Here is a 20,154-nt window from a genome sequence, read left to right as displayed (position 1 = left end):
AATAGTTCTAAAGGTTGTAAATTTTCCAAAGACCCTAAGAAGGGTTCTAGAGGTTCTAAGAAAATTCTAGGAAATCTGAAGAACCTAAATCGTTCCAAAGGTCCAATAAAGGTTCTAAAAATTTTCAAGAAGGTTCCAATATGGCGCTAAGCAGGTATGTTGGCCTAAGTAGAAAATCTATAATCGTTCTGGGGCAGGAAGTGACCTCACAGTCAATTAGAATCGAACAGAATTCTCTACGTCCCTCCCCTTGGATCCGCCCGTCACTTTCTTAGTCACTATTCTAAATCCGCCATTGGACCCGCTGCATGTCTGGCTCCATCCGCCATCTTGGATGTTATTTTGGACCCGCCACCTTGAATCCGATCATAATTCGATCTCCAAACTTGGTACCAATCACGCTGATATTAGTAATTCGGTATTTTTCCACCAATTTCCATATTCTTTATACTTTTGAATGGTTTACAATAAGTCGTCGAGATCAGGGAAGCGAAATCAGATTCTTCCATTGCTATTATAAGCAGTAAATGTCTATAACAAATAAAAAAGTGTCAAAACCTAGGTCAAAACACTATGTAAATGTTTATTACAAATTAATGCTGAAAATACCGGAAGCAATTACCTGTCTCTTATCGCAAAGTAAGTAAGTATCGTTTATACTGTATTGAATTTGTGCTTCGGTCAATATCCCTGATCAATAGGAAATAAGGTTACGACCCCAGATTTAAATAAACATCTAATTTTTGTTTTGTTTTCTTTCCTATACACTCCTACTAATATAAATAGGTGTTTTAGCGATGGACATACTCCCATAATGCTTGGACGACTTGTCACCCTAAATAATGTGTCCTCTCTTACTAGGCGTGTCTATCCTGCCCTATGAACACTTTATTTATTTCTAACAGTGTGGTAGTGACCCATGGAAACAATTGATACATGAAAAAAACCTGTGCATCACCATTATTGTTTTCATTGCCTGCTACTTGTAATACCTCAAAAAATGAAAAGAGAAAAGAACACAATTTACAATTTGCACCATCGTGCTGAAATAAATAATTATAGACTAGTATAATATCGCAAAAACATTTGAAAAGCGCCCTCTTAAATAAAATCATGATTTCAAAAAGACAAACAAAAGTTTGGGTCATAATCATAACTCAAAGATAATTAACGACAAGAAACGGAAAATTATGATACAAAGGGCCATATATCATTTTGAAGTCGTTTCGCCATAACTTTGTGTACATCTTTTTTCTTACTTTATAAAAAATGCGCAGGGCAATTGTTCAGCGTCCATGATTATATAATTTATATTTTAATTTGGCGATCGATTCGTTTATGATTTTCTTTCATATGAGCGGTAAAACGTAAATAACTTCTTACTGACAAAAAATAGGTAGTACATTTAAAACTGTCTATGATTTAATACCGGTTTGCAATCTTTTTCACCATCCGAAGCGGTTGTGTTTAATTTGCGGAGGATTTCGAAAATGTAAAAGAAGTTTTAGATGATTTTCCTTTAGCGCAATTGGGTCTATTTTCAACGCAATGAAGCCGGCCTGAATGTAAATGACCATGCTTGGACTTTCTCATAGCAGCATTTCCACATTTGAAGGAGTTTAGTTAACTGATCCAAATATGCTATAAGCACCTAATAAGATTTTCTCATGTGATACCCACTCTTTTATTAAAAATGTGTTCTCCTCGTATACTTTGAGTGGATTTTGGTTCGATTGTGAACCGTTTTCAAAATTAATTTAAAAGTTAACGATTGAAGCTAGAACGTTTTAATCTGTTCACTTTCGCTTATGATTTTCCTATTAAATTGATGGATTATACAATAGTTTATTGTATTTGATTAATAATAGAGCTTTGTTTTTGACATTCATGCTAAAAAGGCCAACATGAAAATTTCAGCAAGCGGAAATTAACAACCATCTTCGCGGTCATTATTACCTAAATCTCATTTTCTAAGCTACGGGTATTAAAAGAAAAACCACCATTCATTGTCGACAATCTTTGCATAATTACAAATCTTGATAAAACGGTTTTTAATTATAAGCTCCAATTTGCAAGGTAAAAAAGCTAAAAAATAAGTCACACAAATGGTGTTAGCGTTATTTTAGTGTTTCTAACCTACGAAAATTCAATTTCAAAGTAATTTGCAACTAAAATTACTTTTATGAAATTTAAATTAAGTTTAAATAGAATTGTTTCTTTCCGTGGCCTACAAAAAGTGCTTTACACTAATTAACCTATCAGTTATAATGCGAATATTAGGTTACGAAGTGTTTGGTTTAATGTACTACTTTATTAAACAGGTGCTGTTTAAATTTAAAGAAGGTGTAAATGTTAGAGTAGCAGCACTTTAATCATCCATTACGAGAGTTTTATGCCTCTTATTTGCAAACCAAGATGTGGTATAATAAATAATTAACTTACACTGAAGAAGTTTCTTTATGTTGAGGTATCCCATAAACGGAAAAATAAAAAATTATTGGACATCATTGGCACTGGATTCTCATTAAAACGCCAGTTCAAGAGAAAGGAAGATTCCTTTGGTAGGCATGTACCTATATCCTTAAGAACCGGACAAAGACGGAAATTTAATAATTCACGCGTGAACATATTAACCTTTCGGTTATTATAGCCCACATATCTCATCAAAGGGTATATAAGCTAGTCATTATCATCAGTCAGTACGCTGCGCCCTTACTGGCAGCCCTCTAATTAAGTATTACTTCGCATTACGGTAGCATATAATCTCCTGTTAAGATTAAATTCTCTGAGTGGTAAGTTATAAAATCCGATGAATAACAGTGAATTCAAGTGTTGCGACCCTTTTTCAGTGTGTTACATCAAAGGCAAATGCGATCTTTTCGTTCACGTTTCAGTCAGGTATTAATTCGTGCAGAAGAAATAATGGATACGAATCCATTCACGTTAAATGTCACTTAACATGTCCTCTCTAACATATTAATGCAAGGGTATTTTCAAATGTGGTTTTAGTAATAAGCAGAACGAGGTTCATTTCCAGAAAGCTCCCTTTTTCAGGTGAACAAAAAAAGACACTGTTAGTTGTCATTAATGGGCTTTGGTTTATTAGGTTCGCTTTAAGTATGTACTATCGTCTTTAAAACATTTTTTGTTCTAGCTCTTTAAATTCATACATTGAAACTTTCGCGTGTTGTGCATGGCAACACCCTTTTAATCCACGTATTGTTATACTTACGAATATAAATTTTGTTTTCTATTAAGTTTATCATATAGCAGTTGATTTCAATATTTTAAAACTATGAACATAAAAAGAGTTCATATAATATTGATTTATGTTCCACATGACACAAACAACAAAAGTCGCTTGTCTGCTTAGCCGGTAAAAACCAGCGACAAACCTAAGAGCAGGTTTCTAATCTTTGTACAAAAATAATATACCAATGTTTACGGAACGCAATAAAAAAACCACTTTGGGCGCCAAATAAATAATGCTCCGTGGAATGGTATGCAGTCAACCACAGCACCCACAAAACACCTGTCCAGCTAATTCAAACAAATCAAAATTGAGACTTAAAGTTTTTGTAATCTCTTCTGGTACACTTCCGGCATCTGATACAAAAAAAAATCCCAATATTGACTTAAATTAATCATTTGGGAGACTCAGAGGCCTCGATCAACTTCTGAAAATTTCAAAGAATTTATTACAACAAAAAATTGATCTTGAATACCGGAAGGTACATCTAAGATAAAGACTCTATTCGGGTCGCACAATGGGTTCGAATCAAAACACAATTAATTGCTTGATAATAACAAAAATTTATTCCAAAACGCATGAAATGAAATTTAAAACAAAACTCTTGAAAGAAAGGGAAGTTTACAAAGCTTGTTCGGACAAATTACCGAGCACGCAAGCGTTCAATAAATGCTTTTAATTAGCAACCAGTCAGCAAATTAGCTAAAAATTGCACAAAATATACGGAAATGTTTTTAGAAGTGTTGGTAGTAGTGACGGCCTCCCCAGAAAAGGGACCCGTGGACAGAAATCGAAACAAACAACGTTATTGGACAAACTGAATAAAAAATCAAATTATAATTCTGAAGCCAGAAACGTTGTTAAAAATCCTTCATAATTTCAAACGGTAGTCGAATTGGGCCACCTGTTAATCACAGTGCAGACTATTTCCGAGGTGAAACAATTTAACGGAAGCATACCTAATGCAACACGGAACGCAATACGAAGAGATGATTCATGACGAATAATTAGGCGCGTTTTTAGAAAAGTTACCATCTCAAATTTACTAAATTCCCAGTAAAGTAAAATTCCCGGAGAACTCAAAGAAAAGGACAAGGCTTTACATGCAAATAGAAGTACTTTCGCATATTTCTTATTTATGGCGTTACTTGATCGAAATGGGATTTAGGAAAATCGTTTACGATTATACGCTTTTCATTTTTTTTGTAGGCGCCATAAAATAAACGAGTATAATCTCTACATAAATATGAAATTATTGACATACTGTGGCTATTAATTAGAGTGGAAGTAGTAAATCTGATCATAACTGCAGAATATTTAATTGAATTCCCACGCAACCCTAATAATACGACGTTAATCTCTTGAAATGTGTGTAGGATTTCAAAAATTGGTTCGAACCATGGCATGCGATTTCAATGTAAATTGAACGGATATTTTCGTTCCAAATCTAGCTGCCTGTATATTCACGATTTCCTCACATCCTGCTGCTGCTTTCCTAAACAGATAAAGTACCTACACGTAATTCGCGTAGACGAAGAATTTAAATATGTAGTTTATCCCTTTAAGAAGAGAACGTTAAAAGTGTACCTACCGAACAACTTTTGGTTAGAGTAAAATTAAATAACAAAAGTGCGCTACTTGAAACTTTTTCTATTACGCTTTGCACGTTAACAGCCAAGCCGAAGGGTAATTTCAACAGCATAAGAAGCTCAGAAATACTGTACGGGAAGGGGATGTGCCGACAACACCTCGGATGAGGCAAAACAAGATTAGATTCAATTTTCTCAGCGAATAGGTGAGATTTACACCAGTCTCTAAATCTCATTTTCGAAGCTATATCCATCGACCGCTATAAACGCAAAAAAGTTCAATGCATTGAAATTATCTTTTTCCAATGTTATTGCCGCGTTATTGCATATTAAAAGGTTTATAATGGAAAGTAAAATACGTACTCCGCATAAAGCTAACTTAATACCTGATTAGTTTTTACCATCCCAATGCTACGTTAATTATTTGCGACATAAAGCAAATGGTACGTTTTTGTACGCGTAAAATCCCTAATCGATATCCTGCTACGAACCAGAACTAACCTAACATATTAGCAAGAAAATTCAACGCGTCCTAGGTGGAAAATGAACTACGTCGATTTATAACTTGTCATGTTTCTATACAAAACATTTCACAGAAGTTTTAATGGTGTCGGATGTTACAAGAAAAGTTATTGACTTATTGACAAATAGGTAGTATGTCATAATGCGTTTATCAAATTCGCTTTACTTGTTTTGCAAGGGAAAGAAGATAAATAACTCTTCATTTGACGTAGATTGAAAGCAGAAATTTCCATATTGCAGTGCTTTGATACCAAAATGGGAATTTTTAATATTACTCGCAATTCAAAGTTATAAAATTTAAGTTGGGAGGAAGTATACGTTTTCTAGATGTGATATTTATTACTCACGTAAGTTAATTGAAGTAAACCCTAACTATTAATCGTTTAATTTGTCATTAGTATGGAGTTTGAATGTTTATTGTAGCAGTTTTCTTGTGCAGGTATAAGTATGGTACAAAGTCACACTGATCGGCCCCTGTGCGTGAAATGTGAAAACCAGGGTCTATCCCTAGTTTGAGGTACCTACATCGTAGGCAAAATGGGCATGACCCCGAAAAGCCTTTATAAAAAAAAGTATAATTATTGTGTAAAAGTATTTAAACAATGGTATAACAAATATTCCCATGAATATACGACATATGCGATGGCAGTTTTATATGCAACTGTTCCAAAATGCAATCGAGTCTTATTTTGGGCTAATGATTTCAGAGAAAAAAACCTCTTTTATTTCGGCCAATATTTCGTCTTTTTTATTTTAGACTTCCTCAGGGCTCTACAGTGTACAGTAAGAAAAGTAAGAAAAACGGGCAAATATTAAGACTACCTTTTATTAACAAGCTTGTTGTATAACTTACTACCCGGTTGCAAACTTTACTCAACTTAATTTTATTTTCTACTATTACCTCGAATATTACTATTAAACGACGGAAACTATTCACTAAGGTTACCTAAAACATGATGAATTGAATACTGCTTTCTGTAAGGGGGCCATCGAAGTGACCCCCCCCCTCCCCCTAACTCTAAGCAGCCACCTCCACTCCAATCTAATCGTGGGTGGGTTATTATTATTATGCGCTCGTTCCGCACCCACGCGCCACTGATAATAATTCTTGCGCCATTATCGTTTTTTAGCAATCCGAAAACACATTTGGGAGGGGCCAAGTATATGTAGCCCCCCCCCCTCCCCTACGTCTTTTGTCACTGGTATCTATGCCATCGGATATATCTGGATATGCACTTGAATTAAAGCTAGCGCCATCACGGTTAACCCATTACAAATTTTCAAAAAGGAGGGGGGGGGGGCAACTTAACGTTTTTAAAAGTTACTTTTTTCCTAGCTTTTTTCTATCATGTTTCTACAGGGTGGTGTTTTTAAGTCGAACACCATAGAAGTATCTCAGGAACGGTTTGGAATTTTAATTCGGGATCCATTACCTTTTTTGAATAATCGATGAAAAGGAATCATTTTAAACATATTTTCAAGAATGGCCGCTTTTCCGGTTGTATCAGAACGATAGCGGAACTTTCTTATTGCAAATGGCACTATGTTTTCTGATGCCATTTTTGAATTCCTCATAAAAATCAGTATAATTTTGTCAATATGATGCTATGTCTAACTGACATGGCTTCGAAGTTGTTTGACATTTTTTCACAGAGAGGTTCAGTAAATTAGCCACATCACTGTTGTCTGACAACTTAGCAAAATGTTTCTTTTTACGAATGGACAGCTAAAAATCCACCCTATTAAATGTTATCGGTCTGATTTTCAAATGTGATTCGAAAATAATACGAATAATCGTTCAAAGTTGACAATCGGTTTTTGGTCAAAAACTTGAAATTTTCAAATGAAAACCATTATCTTTATTATGCACCAATAGAGAGAGCATAAAAAACGAACAAAAAATTACACTTTTCTAAAGTGGACAGTTTTTTTATTTTTTTTTTAAGAAAAACTTTGCAAATACTATTTTTTTTATTTCACTTCTCCGAAAAAAAACAATATGTCGTCACGCAGGAGTTGGGCGCGTTTACAAGATCTCTCCGACGACAAAAATTTGAAAACAATCGGACCCTTACTATAGAAGACAATAGAAAAACACTGAAAAATCACCACGTTAGTATAACACTCGGTGATGGCGCCCAGATGTCGCTGACCCCATCTTGAAGCCCCGTCTCTAAAGTTTTTCATTACATGGCCCCGGTAGGTGCATGTACAATTGTACACTACTGAGATTAAAAGTTACCTTTTTACAAATACATTTGCAAAAATGCTACAAAAAAGAAGATAGTTTGGAAAATATTAACTCTTCACAGCAACACTGTGCAAGTAGGAATAATACGATAACGTTCAAAGTTGACAATCTCATTTTCACGAAAATAATTCGTTCAAAGTTGGGTCAAATTGAAATTTTCAACCATTATCTTTATTATGCACCAATAGAGAGAGCATAAAAAACGAACAAAAAATTACACTTTTCTAAAGTGGACAGTTTTTTTATTTTTTTTTTAAGAAAAACTTTGCAAATACTATTTTTTTTATTTCACTTCTCCGAAAAAAAACAATATGTCGTCACGCAGGAGTTGGGCGCGTTTACAAGATCTCTCCGACGACAAAAATTTGAAAACAATCGGACCCTTACTATAGAAGACAATAGAAAAACACTGAAAAATCACCACGTTAGTATAACACTCGGTGATGGCGCCCAGATGTCGCTGACCCCATCTTGAAGCCCCGTCTCTAAAGTTTTTCATTACATGGCCCCGGTAGGTGCATGTACAATTGTACACTACTGAGATTAAAAGTTACCTTTTTACAAATACATTTGCAAAAATGCTACAAAAAAGAAGATAGTTTGGAAAATATTAACTCTTCACAGCAACACTAACTGCAAGTAGGAACTAATCGATAACTTCAGTTTATTCTCATACTTTCTTCAGTGGTATTCAACCTGAAGAATTTTTTATCGCAAACCACCTTCGAAAAAAAAATTTAGTGTTAAATAAGAGAAGTGTATGGAAACCCTATTTTTAGTATAAGCACAAAGTAAATCCAGAATATGGTCGATGCAATATAGGGTGTTTTCCTGCGAAAATCACGATCGCACACACAATTTAACCAGTAGTTGCTTCGTCATATTCGGAGTTTATTATCTTCAGATTTACATAAAATAGTATCTTCACAATTAAATTAAAAAAAAAAACTTACTGTTGGTAAGACAATTTCGTCGCCCCGCACTTAATTGGCATTAGCTACCTCTATAGAGAATTTTCACAGGCGAAAAAGTTGAGCGTCTAGTCCAACCTACTCACGGAGATTGGGCCTTAATCGCTGAAAAAAATAAGCGAAAAAAACTAGTCTTTTACAAGTGAAAACAACTTAGTAGCTAAACAAAGTATCAATATAGCTCGCTGCCTGTTCTTAGATAGTACAACGTTTTGATTAAGAGCAAATAGTTTCAAAATTGCCCCTCATCTCAAGCTAAATGATGAAATAAAAATTTTTTACAATAATATAGATAGTTCTGTCTCTCTTTCGACTTAAACTTCCAACTTGCGTTATAAAAAAATGTTATTCTGTTGTAATTTTGAGTTTTTCTTCAAATTACAAGGACCTAGGACATAGTGTTAGTAGTAAAATTACCAGTAGTAACCTACACATTGTAGTGATTTTGAATTTTCAGGTACCAGTCGCATGATAAAATCCTGTGACAATGCCAAACAGATGCACAAACGACAAATTTTAATTCTGATGATGATGAATTTAATTACAGGGACTAATTATAGCTATATTAAAATTATATTAAAAGATACATGCACAAAGCGCAATGCGCCTATTAATAAAATTACAAAATTCCCAAACTGGTCAACCGTTAAAAGTGAAATATCGTTAGCGTCTTCGCAAATAATAACTGCAAATTCTTAAGGACTCTACCACGATAATCGCTATTGTAATTAGCAGTTAAAAAGAAATATCTATACCTAAAATTGATAAATGTTATTGTTCGACTTATTTCGAGGAGCAAATTTAATTGACTGTTGATTCTTACAGAATTATCAAGTTCGATTAGGATTAGAGCCTCTTGTACTAAATACAAGTGTGTGTCCTTCACATCGAGTTCAGTTTCAAGAGTTACTTACATAGATACCCATATTTGCACCTGTTTTATTGACATTCAGTTCTCGGATAGTAATAGTACACAATTTAGTCAAACCTGACCTGCATTAAAATCAAATTTATCTTGTACATAAGGTGCTGGTTGAAACAGATTTTCAAAGTTGCTCAATTTCAAATACAGTATAGAGAAACCTTATGAATTTTAAAAATTACTGGTCATCATATCCAACCCCCTGCGCCCCAGCCACCCCAACTTTTAAATCTTAAATAGTGACCCCCCATGTGTGATACGTCGTTGGAAAGCTCTGAAAAAATGCTTTCCAACCATACCAATAGCATTACATTTAGGTTAGTAATTATCGTGCATATCAAAAAATAAACTAATATGATACATTTGAAATCTGTCGTATTTAAAACGCAACCGGCGAACATAGACGAACTAAGACAGAGAATAATTCAAGAATGTCGAAATATTGCAAAACCAACATTTGAAAAGGTTCGACAAGAGTTTGAGAATAGATTATAACTGGCGATCAAAAATGAGTTACTGTCGAGTCGGCTTTGGAAGTTCAAGTTAAATACGATTTTCCATGTTTATTTTTTGATTTGCACGATAATTACTAACCTAAATGTAATGCTATTTGGTATGGTTGGAAAGCATTTTTTCAGAGCTTTCCAATGACGTATCACACATGGGGAGTCCCTATTTAAGATTTAAAAGTTGGGGTGGCTAGGGCGCAGGGGGTGTGAGGGGGTGCGTCGCCAACTATGTCATTGTGATTCCCCTTCCTAATTACCGAAACGGATTTTGATTTTTTTAAATATCTCGTTTATTTACCAAGATATGGGGGGTGGTAAGTTTTCAAATTGTCACCCTGTATAACAACTAATAATAATATCACTAAAAGTCTGTAAAATGAGTAAGGAACCTCAACTCAAACCCAACAAGTAATAAAAAAAAGTTATCCAAATTCATGGGTCCATATACCTATGTACAAATTTTTTTTAATGTAAAACTGATTATCATAGTGCATTTTGTTGTTTAAGTATATTTCATTCAAAATATCATAGCTAAGCATTCTTTTGCGGTATTATACGTAGAATTTCCTGTAAAAAGGAAATGTGATTTGGAAAGAGAGCATCGTAAATACTTAACCAATATATTCAAAACGTTATGGTAGCTTGGTGTTTGATTTGACATGCAAATTGGTCAATTAATTATAGAAATTTGAAAGAAAAAGGAGAAGAGATATGTTAAGTAATTGTGCATTTTGTGATTAAGATCTAGCCGAAATAATTAAGGAAATTTATAAGAAATTTCCATTTATGGTTAACTTTTAAATGAAATAGGAAGGTGTATTTCACATTCACTTTAAAAAAAAACTAAAAACCGTTTTGTAAACACTTTCGTTGCAAAATGATTGAGCCTAAACAGAAAGCTTCTATTTTGAATGAATTGCCTACCTATCGTTTGGAAAAATGGGATTTCCCCCAAAATTGGTTACTGCACGTCTTTTAATTTAAATGCGACAAGTATGCCCATACATGTACCACGCATTTTTTTATAATTATGATACCGGGGAAAAAGACCAACTAAAAGTGGAAAGTTTCAATTTACAATTTCAAATTCTCACACCCCTCTCTGTACGTTGTTTGGTAGTTTATATTTTCCCCATGCCTCAGATTTAAATAATAACAAAAATTGATGGTGCATTTACCGAATTGAAAAAAGGAAAGCATTCATCCTCAAAAATCATTTTAGTATCTTATAAACGCGGTAAAGGTATATTTGCAATTGGGTTACTATTATAATTTTGCCTTGATTTGATTACTTACATAGAAAAGTAAAAGTGATATTAAATTTACGAATTACAAACAAATTCCCAAAATAACGTTAGTCACTTTATGAGGTGACCAAACACATGCCTATAAAGTAAACGCTGGGAGCTCGGCTGGGAGTATGTACAGGTAAAAGAAACCTGTTAATTTAAATTGATAAGGTGCGACTTATCAACGAGTGATTTGAATGCAGTCGCTTCATGATTGCGGTGTTTGTATGCCGTTAGTGTGGTGTTTGAAGTTTCTTAAAATGCGTTGTGATTGTGCATGACGGACAGTGACGAAGATTATGTAGAGCAATAATAAGGTATGGAACCATATTTGTTTTTCGCAATTTTGTAATTCAGCCACATCGTCACTATGCAATCATCAATTTTACGCAATTCGTTTTAAATTGCAATACTGAATTGCAACAGCGTGTTTTGAACAGAACCTTTGCGTTCTGTTTCGAAAATAAGATAGCATCATCAAATTACGTAAACGTCTTTCATGTGTAGTAGAGCGATGTTTATTTATTATTTATTTATTTATTTATTTATTATCCCTCTCTTGTTCTGGGCCCTCAACAGGCTTGCGCCCAATTACAGAGTGACCCGCATAATGCTCTTTAGAGGTGCCTCTGCAGAAGGTCTTAAGTTGTTCTATACTACTCCGGTATTTACCTTACGAATTAGGAAAACTACAGGAAAACCTAATTCGGAGTAGCCGGCAGAATACTCGAAACTGGTTTAAGGTAATTTCCATCTCTGCCACAGATGAAAAATTCACCTCAACCCAGGTTCGAACACCCGACCTCCGGATTTATAACTCAACGCTCTACCATTGAGCCATAATGCCGTCTTCGTCAGAGACACATTCAAGTTAGAAACACTTTCCAAACCAGATGCTTGCAACCGGCTTTAAAACAGTGGTACGATATTTAATCAAGGAAAAAAGTAATTTTTTGCAAACAGTTCCTATCAAAATTCGGTTTTCGGCATAGTGTTCCGAAAAATACGAACCAAAAGGGTATACAATACTGGTTGAGCCATTTCTTAAAAACTGGGCAAAAAATGTATTTTATTACGAAAAACTGGAGAAATCGTTTGGAAATCGTTACTAGGGAATTTTCGCGGTCGCTAAATCTTTGAATATAAATATATTCAAAGGCTAAATCCAGTAATACTCTAAAACTATTATCTCTAGTTCAACTAGATTTCTTCAAGGCTTTTGACACTATTAATCATGACATTTTAATTATTAGCTTCTTACATTACATCTGGTTCAGCGCAAATGCTCGTTTATTAATAAAACTATTTTTAAGTCAAAGAACCCAACAAGTGGTTTTAAATAATCAGGAATCGGAGCCAGCTAATTTTCTTTCAGAGGTTCCATACTCGAACCACTGTTTATTATTGACACTTCTAATTTTGGAAAATCACTGAAATACACTAAATTTTATCAATTTGCCCACAAATACGATTTGATTTCTTTGACTATGAAACAAACTTGCAAATAAATATATAAATGAGGACATTCAAACCCTTGTGAATTTATCTGAAGAGCATGGGCTGTAACTCAATCCTATAAAATCTTCTACGATTTTATTTGGCGAAATAAATGCCAGAAATATTGCAAAACAGGAGATTTGTGTGAAAGACAAAGACAATCAACTGTCAAACGTAGATTGTGTTAAAAGTTTGGGTTTATATTGATTCGGGATTACGATTTAAACGCCATATATATCCTCTATAATGTCTAACGCGTTTACCAACCTACAGTTGATATATAATAACAAACATATACTCAATAAAAAAGTAAAAAGTATATTATGTGACTCAATAATGCGGTCTCATTTTAACTACTGCGATTGGGTGTATGGTGCATGTGTCGATAGTTCCGAGACGTGTACAACGAATGCAAAATTCTGGTATGCGTCTGATATTCGGAATAAGGAAATATGACCGCATTTCCCATAGACTATCTGATCTGAAATAGTTACATATGGCGAACAGAAGGAAATACCATTCTTTTAGTTTTATTTCAAAAATAATCTGGAGCAAAACACCAGGTTATTTGTATAGTAAGATCCAATTTAGCTCGAACCCTAGACTCAAATTTCCGATTACATCCCCCTACCACAAAACAGCACTATTTGAAAGGTCCTTTACCTATCATATAGCGGATGATTTGCGGAGTAATCTAAAAAAGTTATTAGTTGGGTCCTTTAAAATTCAGTTACCCAATTTCTTAATCAATTTTCCAAACCTTACCTAATAAATTTAAATCATATTAATCTTTAGTAACAATTTTCTTACAGAACGCTTCTTGTTTAGTTTTTTTCTCTTTTTCCTCTTTCAATAAAAATTTTCTATGCCATTTTATGATTTCATCTTTCAACAAGGAATAATGTATGTATTCGATCCTAATAAGATATTACTTTTTTTTGCACTCGTACAAGATCAATGGTTTTAATTATAATTTTTCAAACATTTCACGTTCATTGATGGTTATAAGATGTAAAATTATAGTAATAGTTAAGTGGTAGAGCAAGGCTTGTGGGAAAATTTCGTCACTAGCATCTGAACTTCGCCCTTTAGTTGAGTACATTGTATATGTATAGTAAAGATTATGTTTTATCGCAAAAATAACTGTACGTGATGGCATTATTATTATTATTATTATTCATTTTAATTGTCATACAGTGTGACAAAGTATTATGAAAAAGAATACTACCCGAACAGTCAGTTTACTATAAGGGTTTCGTATAGGAGATTAACAGAATTAAAGTTCTTTGGATATTTTGGCCACTGGTCCCCTTTGATTTCGATTTACTGTTGTATAATAAAATGAATTTAGCCCAATATTTACAACCCTTAAAAGAAATATCGGGGCCCTAAGTCATAGCGACCATAGCAGCATATCCATTTGACTCCAAATACCGTGAGATTAAAGGGTCTATGATTTCTTCCAATACATTCCAACATACTTCCCCTGTTCAATTTCCTTTTAGAAATATCTGTACAATAATTTGATCTCCAAAAATACCTGCCGAAACATGCGGAAGTTGGATGCGATATTTTTGAAAAATTGTGTGAATGTTCGTTAGCCTCTAGTACCTACCATTTACTTACATTCAAGAAAAAAGTACATTCGTCATTAAATCAGATGTTTTTAGAAAAATTGGGATCTTCCTCAATCCTTTGGGACACTCATTCGTAGAGTCCATCCTTCGATCGTATTTAAATAGACGTGTTATTGGAATGTTGGAGAAGGTTGGTTGATTGTATGTAAAATAAAACCTTTGTAAATAACCCTCTCATTTTTAATTCCTTTACAACCATCTGGGTGCCTGTCATACATTATGACTTTCTACAGTGGGGCGGGAATAGCACGCTTGATTTCGTCGCAAAGCGCTCCAAGATCCGTCAAATTCAGGAAGAACCTTTTAAGTGACTAAACTGCGTGCCCATAAAACTGTTCAAATATGATGGAAGAGGGTATAAGGACAGCAAATAAGCAACAGACAGAGGACTCGTGAATAGGCACGGTTTGTTCATAAACATATAGATAATACAATCAACGTCCCTAACAAAGTGGGGTTATGTGTACATAAACAGGAGGGAAAATAAATTTCGCCCGCCACTTTAGCTCAATGAAATTCATGGAACAAAGTAAACTTTTGAAAACTTCTAAAGTATTCTATTATATTTTGATTTCTAGCGGATGCCCTGAAAATTGCTTTCCGCTTGTGTTAAATTTTATGTTATAAGGTTATATTCTTTGTTGTATTACAAGACATTGTTTCAATACTTTGTCGTTTTACGTAGGTAGCGTTTCTCGTGTCCGTAATAGCGGAGCATATTTTATTGCAGATAGTATCCTCTCCGTCGGCGAAGTACGGTTGGTATTTATACATAATGGAAAAATACTCAGTATATGGTATGTTAGACTTGCCTATATGAAATTTATTGTATTCTGTCTGGCACGATTTCTATATATGGTTGTTTAATTCGTATTTGAAGAGATACTTCCTTGCATTTGTTCCACCACCGTCGTCACAGTCGAAAGTTTAACGTTATACCTAGATACGATAGAACGACCACTTTCATCATGATGAATATACATGGGCATCGGCTTTATGCGACTGTAGTAGGTGTATCTTGAAACATAATCTAAATTTTCGTTAATAGAACTTATTTATACAATGCGCTGTTAGATTTATACGAGTATTAGCAAAAGGGTTCACAACTTATTAATTCAACCGGGTACCTTTAGATTTATTAAGTATCTAAGAAGTGTAAATGGGCTGCTTATCATCAAGGTTCCAATGTTCCTGTCTCTTGCAAATAGAAGACGCTACTACTGTGAATTTTGATTTCGATAATGAAAATTACACACAAGGGCCTAAAGGGTTGCAGGAAATAGATTTAAAGCCATAGCGCCTAGAAATCTGTTGTAACTCACGTATCGACTTTCGTCTGGAAGAGACGAATCTCAATAAATGGAGTACAGGTATTGAATACTATATCACTATACAATTGTAAGCGCATTGGGACTCATATACTTTAAAAACCTTTATTTATGAGCATGAATCTTTAGGAAAATGTATTTTTTACTAGTGGAATAAGTACAAAAAATGTCTCTTGACATATGACATTACAAAATCGTTTACTTTCCCTTAATGAACATGACCAAAAAACATAAAGGTAATAATAAACTTTTGTTAAATAGCTTATTTAATAATCGAAAAATTCCACCTTTGCTCGGAAGAAGTTAAGTGAAGTGTCTTTTCCTAGACATGCGGTGATTGGAATCTACAGGCGCCTCTTTCGTTTAAAGGGATGATGTTATACATTCCTTAGATCAAAGGAACATTCGAGACTGTTAAAAAAAATAACAAATTGATTCTAACGGCAAGCTTCTCCAAACAAAAATATAACATAAATTACCCATTTGTTATTTTTTAACATAATCCGACAGTTTTTAAACTTTATAATGTATCGCAATTTTCTCCATTCTAAAGCGCCGCGAGAAAGTTCACGTTAATAATCATCCTTATTCAAACACGTCTCGGAAAATCGCACGTTAATAGCCGCCCGCATTTAACAAAGTCTCGAAATAATTCCGCATGGCATAATCGCCCTTATTTCAGTACTTCCGGTAAATTTCGCACAATAATAACGCTTACTCAAAAACGTCTCTGAAGAATCGTACCTAGGTTCATTAATATAAATGCTCCTATTTAACATCGTCCTGGAAAAGTAGCATATTACGGGTATATGCGTATGTAACGGCGTCTGATGGGAAAAATTTCGTTAATCATCCTTATTCAAAGACGTCTCGGAAAAATGGCACACTAAAAATTGCACACTTGTATTCCTTGTTTAAAACAATGGATCGCACGTCAATAATTCTTACTCAAAAACGTTTTAACGATGTCCGCGAAAAATTGCACACCGATCGTCCTTATTCAAAGACTCTCCAGAAAGATCACACATTTATAATCGTCCTGGAAGAATCCTAAATTAATTAGTACCTAGTCTTTATGCAAAGACATCTCGGAAAAATCGAGCTATAATTATTTAAATACATTCCGGTAAAATCGTACATGAGTAATTGTTATTCAAAGACGTTCCCAAAAGATTGCAGATCGATTTCTACTCTTATATGACGACTTCCCAGATATATAGTACATTAGCTAGTTTTGTATAAATCGTCTTGTCTGCGTTTTATGAAAGAATTTCTGAAACAATTACGAGTCTTTATTTTGAGAATAGTCGCAAAACAAGTAAGAGCAATGTCGTAACGACTTGGCCAAACAATCATAAACCTCTTCATTCACCAAAGCATACTGTCACTTAACCGTTCTTAATGAAATAATCTTGAATGATAAGCTTTGAATCGCAGACAATTTCTAATTTATATGCAAAGCCGAACTTGTATAAGATTATAAAAGCTCATGTCCTCCAAGCTCCCGTAATCTGCTAACAAATTAGCAATTCCGTTTTTTTTATTGTTCACTTTTACTGAAAGCATGTAAATTAATTTTACGTTCCTTCCCACACATTATTCAGTGAGTAGGGAGACGTTAAAATTCTATAACTACGCGTCTAAATCTCATTAACGCTCCTTACTGAATACTTGAAATGTTTGAAATATCAATTTTCGGTTTAAAGAGAAATTGTGTCTAAGCTGCGTGCCAGTGGCCTTTCATTTACCATTGCTTTTCGGCGTAGGTTTGAGTTGTTTTCTGAAGTGTGAACATTGTCAACATCAAAACCACCAATTGCTTAATTTGATCCTACTGTAGCAGGTTTATTTAATTATTAATTAATTGAAAAGTGTTTTACACGCCATTCATTCGGAGCAGCCTAAACATTTCAAAGCAATTGGAAAGCATAAAGCAACCTAATGGATCACTGTCAATGTCAAAATTCTGTTAGCAAGAAATTAATTAATTACTTAATCGCCACTTTCATATTTTTTCCGAATTTATTAACAAGTTAAAAAAATTAAACCTTTTTTGCAAACAGTTTGACTGCCCACAATTCTACAGGATACCATACAAAATGTATCATCTAAAGCTAAACTTTTCACGCATTTTCTATGTCAGCCGAAAAATTCTTTGATCAAGGCCCTTACTTTAACTACTTGTATATTTAATTGTGAAAGTGGTATTACGGCGGGAAAATCTGGTCGTTTTTGTTATCAGACATATGTTATTTGTTATATGTTGAATCACCTATAAATTGAAATATTTAGATTGGCTCAATATGAACAAGTTAAAAAGTAATCGTAAACGATTTACATAAAGCGCATTTCCACTTGCATTCATTTCCCATTTGTAAGATGCAACTTCTATTAAAATCGTAAAAATCCGGCTACAAATATGAAAGATAGCGTTGCACATGGGCAATCCATTTTTAACGTGCTACTTCAATTTCAGTTTATGAGAAAAATGTCATTTCAATGCTTTTCTAAATAAGAAAGTTGGAACTGCGCATGTGCAAACCTAAATTTTGAAACTAATGTTAGATTTTCCTTTGTTCCAAGCGCCTAAGTATCAAATTTCACTTAAATGCTTCCATAGATAAAAAAAGTTGGCACTGCCCATGCGCAAAATAAAATTTTGAAACTGGCGCTAGATTTTCCTTTATTCCAAGTGCCTATGTATCACATTTCATTTAAATTCTTCCATAAATAAAAATGTTGGCACTGCGTATGCGCAAAACCAAATTTTGAAATTGGCGTCTGATTTTCCTTTATCCCAAGTGCCTATGTATCAAATTTCGTTTAAATTCTTCGGTAAATAAAAAAGTTGGCACTGCGCATGCGCAAAACCAAATTTTGAAATTGGCGATTGATTTTCCTTTATTCCAAGTGCCTATGTATCAAATTTCATTCAAATACTTTTATAAGTAAAAAAGTGTGCAATTCGGTTTATAAATGGTCGAGATGCGAAAAGGGCACTGTGAATTTTGAATCGATTCAATTCAACTTTTGGCATTGCGTATTATATGGCTAAAGCTCTGCCCATATTGAATTTCATGCAATTCGGTTCATAATTAACGGAGATGTAAAAGCGACCGAACATTTCTAAACAAAGTTATCGTTCACACGGACAGATAGATGGACAGACAGACAAAGGAACAGACGGACAGACCAACAGGCAGACGACAGATAGCAATGCAAAATTATAAACGATCTCTAGGATCGTTAATAAACGGCAAAAGTGTAAAATTATGGAACATGTAAAAAACGGTTTTTTGTTTTTTTTACAATAACTTTTTTTGTAAGCGGTACAGAAAAAATTCCTTCCTTGGTACAAGACTCGACACCCTAACGAACCAAATAGCGAAAAAAGTAGAACAATAGCTCTTAAGATAAAGAACTAGTAGCGTTGCAAAACGAGCGGACGGACGGACGGACAAAGTGGCCACAATAGCGCATTTTTTTTTATTTTTGTGGAAATGCGCTAAAAATAGGCGACTGCATCATAGTCTTGTGCTTTACCATTCTATAATCCTAAATAAGACACCGGCGTACCTCCATGATAAAATAACCTATAGAACCGACGTACATAATTTAAATTTGAGATTTAGGGGTTTAATAAGTCCGCCACTCCATCAAACAGCTTTATTTCAAAGATGCTTTAGTTACAACATCTACAAGAGTTATAACTTATAACCCACTCCCTCTAAATCTCAAATCACTTTCTTTAAAACAGTTTAATAGGAACTGCAAGATGTTCATACAACAAAAGCAAGCACAGTAGCCAGGTGATGTTGGAATTGTTATCTGAAGTTCAAATTGTGTTTTCTTTTTTTTCTCTTCTTCTTTTCTTAAGATTATCTGTAGTATAGTTACTTTCTTTTTCTTTCCGTAAGTAGGTAGTATAGTTACGTTGTTTTTGTTTTTTTTTAATGGTATTATCATTTAAACTTTCAATTTTGGGTTGAGTGGAAGAGCAGAGAGTAATAATTTTTATTACAATCTGAACTCCGCCCTTTGAGTAGTGAGTAGTTGGTAATAAATTTTTTTCGTGTAAAGTGTAGCTCAATAAAGGCATTATTATTATTATTATTATTGTGCGTTAGGATGAAATTTAATTTAAATCGAACCCAAAGTGCGACCCAAATTAGCGTTTTCATATTAAATTTGATATTTGTGATTCAGTGTTATTCAAAATTTGTTTAAATAATTCCTTGGAGTTTTGGAGGCTGATGAGATTCCTAAGTTAATAAATATTAGTCTTGATCAAAATTATTTTTTCATTCAATTTACGAGTATATTCAAGTTTATTTAATTGGACGAGCTGGACATGTGCTTTGTTGGCAGCTTAGTGACCGTTTTCCATTT

At 34.0% G+C, this 20,154-nt stretch overlaps 1 long non-coding RNA gene across 1 annotated transcript in view; it reads right to left on the bottom strand.

The window, feature by feature from the left end:
* Window positions 1-45: 45 nt before the first annotated feature.
* LOC116164949 overlaps window positions 46-20,154 on the bottom strand; it is a 30,064-nt gene continuing 9,955 nt past the window's right edge. The window contains exon 4 of the long non-coding RNA XR_004144040.1: window positions 46-531. This is a non-coding gene — a long non-coding RNA (uncharacterized LOC116164949). The remainder of the gene's footprint in view (window positions 532-20,154) is intronic.

This window comes from Photinus pyralis, unplaced genomic scaffold (assembly GCF_008802855.1).
Source record: "Photinus pyralis isolate 1611_PpyrPB1 unplaced genomic scaffold, Ppyr1.3 Ppyr1.4_LG2, whole genome shotgun sequence".
NCBI lineage: Eukaryota > Metazoa > Arthropoda > Insecta > Coleoptera > Lampyridae > Photinus > Photinus pyralis.
This window is presented reverse-complemented; position numbering and strand designations above follow the sequence as displayed.